Genomic DNA, 6,774 nt, shown 5'->3' on the forward strand with positions numbered 1-6,774 from the left:
CCCCAGTAGAGTGTGTAAGCTCGAGAAATCCATTTATGGATTAAAACAGACACCTCGCAGATGGAATCTTTGCTTTGATGAGAAAGTCAAAGAATTTGGCTTTTCAAGGAGTGAAGATGAATCTTGTGTCTATATCAAGGCTAGTGGGAGTATAGTCAGCTTTTTGGTACTGTATGTGGATGATATACTACTCATACGAAATGACATCCCAACCCTGCAGGAAGTAAAGTCCTGGCTTGGGAAGTGTTTCGCTATGAAGGACCTTGGAGAAGCTGCCTATATCCTAGGGATAAGGATTTTGAGAAACAGGAGTAAAAGACTAATTGGACTTAGTCAAAGCACCTATGTGGACAAAGTGTTGAAAAGGTTCAACATGCATAACTCCAAGAAAGGAGAGTTACCTATCCAGAGTAACGCCAGATTGAGTAAGACACAAAGCCCTAGTACTGAGGCTGAGATAGCAGAAATGAGTCGAATACCTTATGCTTCAGCTGTAGGATCGATCATGTATGCTATGACGTGTACTCGACCTAATGTAGCCTTTGCTTTGAGCATGGTTAGCAGGTATCAGGGGAACCCTGGCAAGGCACACTGGACTGCGGTAAAGAATATCCTCAAGTACCTACGGAGGACTAAGGACTGGGTCCTTACCCTCGGTGGCAGTGAGGACTTGAGAGTTGTAGGGTACAGTGATGCTAGCTTTCAGACTGACAGGGATAATTTACGCTCTCAGTCGGGCTGGGTCTTTACTCTAAACGGAGGGGCAATTACTTGGAAAAGTTCCAAGCAGGAGATAGTGGCTGATTCCACTTGTGAATCAGAGTATATAGCAGCAAGCGAGGCAGCAAAGGAGGCTATATGGCTAAAGAACTTCATCGGAGACCTTGGAGTTGTACCAGCTATAAAGGAGCCAATGGAGATTTTCTGTGACAGCAATAGTGCGGTTGCCTTAGCCAAGGAACCAAGAGATCATGGGAGATCCAGACACATTGACAGAAAATATCACTTCATCAGACATCGAATAGAAGAAGGAATCCTCGTGGCAAAGAGGGTATCATCGGATGAGAACCCAGCAGATCCCCTCACGAAGGGACTGACTTGGGCTAAGCATCTCCAGCATGCTCGGAGCATAGGGCTGAAGGATGATATTAGTTTTAGTAGTTAGATAATCTTGAAATTTGTAAAATGTAATTGACATTTGATGATAAATAAAAGCTGTTATTTATGAGTAAAGTGTTGCTATCTCTTGTCAATCGTTTACTATTATTTCTTTTTGCATGTTTTGACTTCCAGAATAATTATGTTATGGTTTATATCATATTATTCAAACTCTCCACAGTCGGTCATATGTTGGCAGTAGATATGAATCAAGACTGTCATGGGTTGGATTGTAGAGGTCTAAGATGTTAGACAAAGCGGGGCTACAACACTCATGAGTGCTCATAAGTTCTGAGTATTGGATTCAACCCACGCTCACTTGTATCACTTCATGGAATTTATCTCGAGTGATCGTGAGACTGTAATATCATATAAGTCTTCAAACCTAGAGATATGATTTATTGCCTATGAGTTGGTTATGCATTGATTGCACGAAAACGCATTGGTAACTCGATGTTATAAACCGTGCCTTTGTGTGTAGTTCAACAAGTAGTAGAGCAAACATATGAGTCGAAGTTTATCTGTTCCTTCTAGGATTAGAAGCGATATCTGGGCCCCTCGATGATTTTGTTTTGACCTTATGTACCGGGCCCGGTCAGAACTAAATTGATGTGTTCAGTTAAGTTCTATGTCAAACAAATCAGAAATCGGGAAACAAATGCTGGACAATAAGCAAGACCATGTTCCATGTATTTGCCCGGCTGATATCTAGAACAGAGGATTATATGATCACTTATCTAAAATGGCGCTTCATAGTTCAACAGAGTTTAAAGAGCTACGATTGCTGATCGGTTCCTGAAGTCATACTTGCAACTATAGTTATTAGACTTATCCAAGTGGGAGACTGTTGGATATAGTGTCTAAGTCCATAATTATATTTGGTATGTACTTGACCCGACCCGACATGGTCCATTTGGGTTGCACTTCACCCGAACAATTTACGGATAATCGTTTGAGAATAGTATAAGTTATGATTTATTAATATATTATAAGTTCTAATATATTAATATAAAATCATATTATTTAATTAGTGTTGATCTATAATTAATTTAGAATTAATTTAGAGATCAAAAGTATGACTAATTAAATATGGGCTCTTGTATTTATATAGTGTGGGCTAATGCTTATTTGGAATGGGCTAGGCTTACATGGAAAGTCCATGGATACTCCATGGAGCTTTAACCCATGGATCTCATAGAAATGAAAAGACATGGGTATTAGGGTTTACATGGATGTAACCCTAATCCACCACACTATATAAAGGAGGCTTTGGTTCTTGAAATTGCACTAGTTGATGTGTGTAAACTAAGAGGGCCGATTTCAAGAAGTTTGTGACTATTCTCTCAAGTTTCCAAGTTTGTGGTGATTTGTGACTTCCATTTGAGGCATCCACATTATTGGTGCTAGGCTCTCAAACTCCAAGCAATCAACTACTACTACAAGGTAAGTAATTCTACTAGTTTTATTTGATTCAAGTACCCCATGCCATGCTAGTTAGGATAAGAACCTTGGAAAAATAATTATTTGCATGTATCTTAGTCAAACATAGATCCAAGGTTTCTAGGGTTACATGTACACCATAGGAGTGTTAGAATGCTCCAAAACCCATCAGTAGTGATCAGTTGGATCTGTATCCTGGTATATAGGATGTTGCTATGCTGTAGTGATCTGTTAGATCTGTATCCTGATATATAGGATGTTGCTATGCTGTAGTGATCTGTTAGATCTGTATGACTACCTGTACCTACTAGCTGTTGATTGTTATGGTGTATGTTGACATGTGATGTTATACTGGGTTGAGGCAGACCAACTAGGACTGAAGTCCAAGACACCCATGACGGTCCGGATAGACTGAAGGCCCGCGAGGCAGACCAGTCAGGCCGAAGGCCTAGAGAGCAGTCCGGATAAACTGAAGGCCCAGTGAGGCGGTCCAATCATGCTGAAGGCTCTGTATGCATGTTGTTGTTTCATATATTTATGTGGTGGTACTTTTGGGGAACTCACTAAGCGTTGGCTTACAGTTTTAGTTTTGTTTCAAGTATTCCGAGGACCGTGGCAAGGCGAAGGCGTGACGGTACACATACTTGGTTTTTTGTTGTTGATATTGGGAGACTCTGATTTTTAATAATGATTTTGGAAATAATGGTTATGTAAACACTTATTTGTAGTAAATGGGTTGTTTTGAAAAGTTTAAATTTGTTGTGATTTTTGAGATGTTGGAGCAACAATGCATGGATCCTAGTGCCTCGTCCTTCCAATTTAAATGTCATCGGGTCCAAGTGGGTGTTCCATACAAAATACAAATCTGACAGGCATGTTGATCATTTTAAAGCACGTTTAGTTGCTTTGGGGTTCAGTTAAATTCCAAGACTTGATTAATCTTACACCTTAAGTCCTATGGTGAAAGCAACAACAATCTGTATAGTTCTTTCACTAGCTGTCATAAATTAATGGCGTCTACATCAATTAGATGCTAAAAATTCTTTTCTACACATATAATTGACTAAGATTGTCTTCATGGAACAACTGCCCGAATTCATTGACTCTCATTGCCCCAATCACATTTACAAGCTTCAAAAAGCCCTCTATAGTCTAAAGCAAGCGTTGTGGGCATGGTTTCTTCGACTAAGCACCTTTCTTCTCCGCAATGGATTCACTTGCAGCTATGCTGTCCCTTCTATTTTTGTCTTCAAGAAAGACTCTTGTATTTTGCATCTCTTAGTCTGTGTAGATGATCTTATTCTTACAGGAAATCAAGAACAAGTCATTTCATCCTTCATTTCTCGTCACCATAACGAGTTTGCTAGGATCTTGGCAATCTTAATTACTTTCTGGGCTGGAAGTTACATACACCGATGATGGGTTATTCTTATGTTAATCAAAATACGTCAATGGTATTTTTGATAAAACGGGTCTTCTTGAGGCTAAGCCGGTTTACACACCTCTTAACATCAATGAATCTTCACCACAAGTGGTTCACCATTTCACGACATCACCTTGTATCACTCACTTGTGGGTGCACTTCAATATCTTACTATCACTCAATGAGAGATTTCATATGCGGTGAATCAAGTCAGCCATATTCTTCAAGAACCAACAGTTCTGCATTTTCAAGCCATTAAACGGATTCTACGCTATATTAAAGGCACGATCTCCTTTGGTCTTCACTAACGACGTGCCTATACTATTCTCTTAGGCTATTGTGATGTTGATTGGTCTTGCTGTCTTGAAACTAGACGATCCACCTATAGCTATTCATTTTTTCTTGGTGGAATTATTGTCTCTTGGAGTGCCAAGAAGAAGCCTGCAGTTTATCGTTCTAGTTGCGAGACTGAATATCGTGTCATGGCTAACACCGTAGCAGAAATTGTTTGGATCACTGATCTGCTTCTTAAACTACATGCTTTGCCGCCCGATCATGCAACTCTCCTATGTGAAAACCGTATCGCATTATTTCTGACACAAACTACTATGTCACACAAACGAGCACAGCACATCGATTTGGACTGTCATTTTATTCGGGAATTAGTTTCCACTGGAAAATTATACACCAATTTCGTTCAACCAAGCTTTAAGTGGCATACATTTTCACCAAGAGCCTCTCCCATTCTCAGTTTGAATTCTTCCACTCCATACTGAAACTTGGTCAAACATCGTCTCGCTTGAGGGGGGTATTAGCTGTATCAAATCTTGATTTAAGAATGTTATTGCTGACATTAATGACAGATTTAATTAGTTTTCATAAAAAGAGAATTATAATTATGGATATCATTTAATATACATATAATTATGGAAACCATTTAATATCTGTATTTATTTAATTAAATAATTATTTAATTTACAAAATTCCTATTGGTGCATTCTAGCACACAATAAATGTAAGAAACAAAATAACCTAGCCCTATATATATATATATATATATATATATATATATATATATATATATATATATATATATATATTCCAACAACATCAAAAAGCATACTAAGTCAAAACATATTTAAATCAAGGTTTTGGTTGTTAAAAAATAGTGTAAATGAACAAATATAAATAAAACACATCTATAGAAACTCCATGATAAGGAATCGATTCATGAAGGGATTGCCTCCCAATGTCTTTCATGAGCATACTATACATATTGCTGTGATAATTTGTTTTAGTGGGAGTTTTGTTGGTGTTTTATGTTTTATTTAAGAACAATTAGGTTTTTCTATACAAGCTTAGGATTCTGTTTATTCTATTATTGTTTTCACTATTTTGAAGTTTGATCTCACTTCAAGTTAAGGAGGAACTCGTGCGCAATCTATTTTGATTTAAAAAACCACACATTCATGTTTAATCTTTGTCGTTTTATTATACTTCTATATGTGACCATTGGTGGGTTTAGTTACGTAAATTGTAACGAATACACTTTGATCGTATACTATTGTGATTAATGGACGTGATTGTTTAAGGGTACCAGTGTTATGATACCACATATATATATATATATATATATATATATATATATATATATATATATATATATATATATATATTGAAAGATCTAGTGTGCTCAAGAGTCATATTAAAATGATATTGCTAAATAACATATGATACTAAGGGTCATACTAATAACAACTTGATACAATTGATTATTTATTAGAAATTGATTTTAATAAATATTCATAAACTCTTATAATAAATTGGGAAAATATTTATTTCATGGAAATAATTATTTTACAATACAAGTAACACATTATTTCATAAGGTATGAATTAATAAGTTATGCAAACTTTTTGGAGTAGTTGAAACATTTTGTCTTTTAGCAAAAGACAAAGTTTATATTTTATAATTTAGGTTTTATAAAATATATGCTATCCATTACATATATATATATATATATATATATATATATATGTGTGTGTGTGTGTGTGTGTGTGTGTGTTCAAAACTCTTTTAGTTAAGAGAGTTATGGTCTTTTGATTTGTTTATTAAAACGAAATGGGTAAGGTGTAAGCATGGGGAGACAAGTAGCCTTAGGTGCATGAAGTGCTTAATGGGTTAAGGACTTGTGGGTAATATTCTTGCTTTATGAAGGCTTGAGAGGTTTTCATTTGCCACACACTCTCTTGCATCATTATTGGCCGAAAATCCTCTGAACCCTCTCACTCTCTTACCTTCTTGCAAGTATTGAAAAGTTAGAAGTTACTTACATTCTCTCTTTAAGTCATACCTTTGTTTTGACTTAAAGCTTAAGAGTTGTAACTAGCATTATATCAAAATGATCAATTGTTGGTGTCCTAAAGTTCATCCATCTTCTTCAACATTCAAGCCTCCCCTAGAAGACCCAAATTTCATCAAAGGTTGTTGTTTTTTTCTTCTTTCTATGGTTGTGCTTTAAATCTTTCTACTATTTGCAAGATGATCCCTGGTGGGTGATAAAATGTTTATATTATTTATAAAACTCAAGTCTTCCGTTTGCCATTATTTGTAGTTTTTGAAACTAGTTTTTAAATAAAACCCAACATATATATATATATATATATATATATATATATATATATATACACATATATATATATATATATATATATATATATATATATATATTAAGAACAATTAGGTTTTTCTAT

This window comes from Lactuca virosa, chromosome 8, assembly GCF_052849685.1.
Source record: "Lactuca virosa cultivar CGN04683 chromosome 8, Lactuca_virosa_CGN04683_v6, whole genome shotgun sequence".
In the NCBI taxonomy this organism is placed as follows: Eukaryota; Viridiplantae; Streptophyta; class Magnoliopsida; order Asterales; family Asteraceae; genus Lactuca; species Lactuca virosa.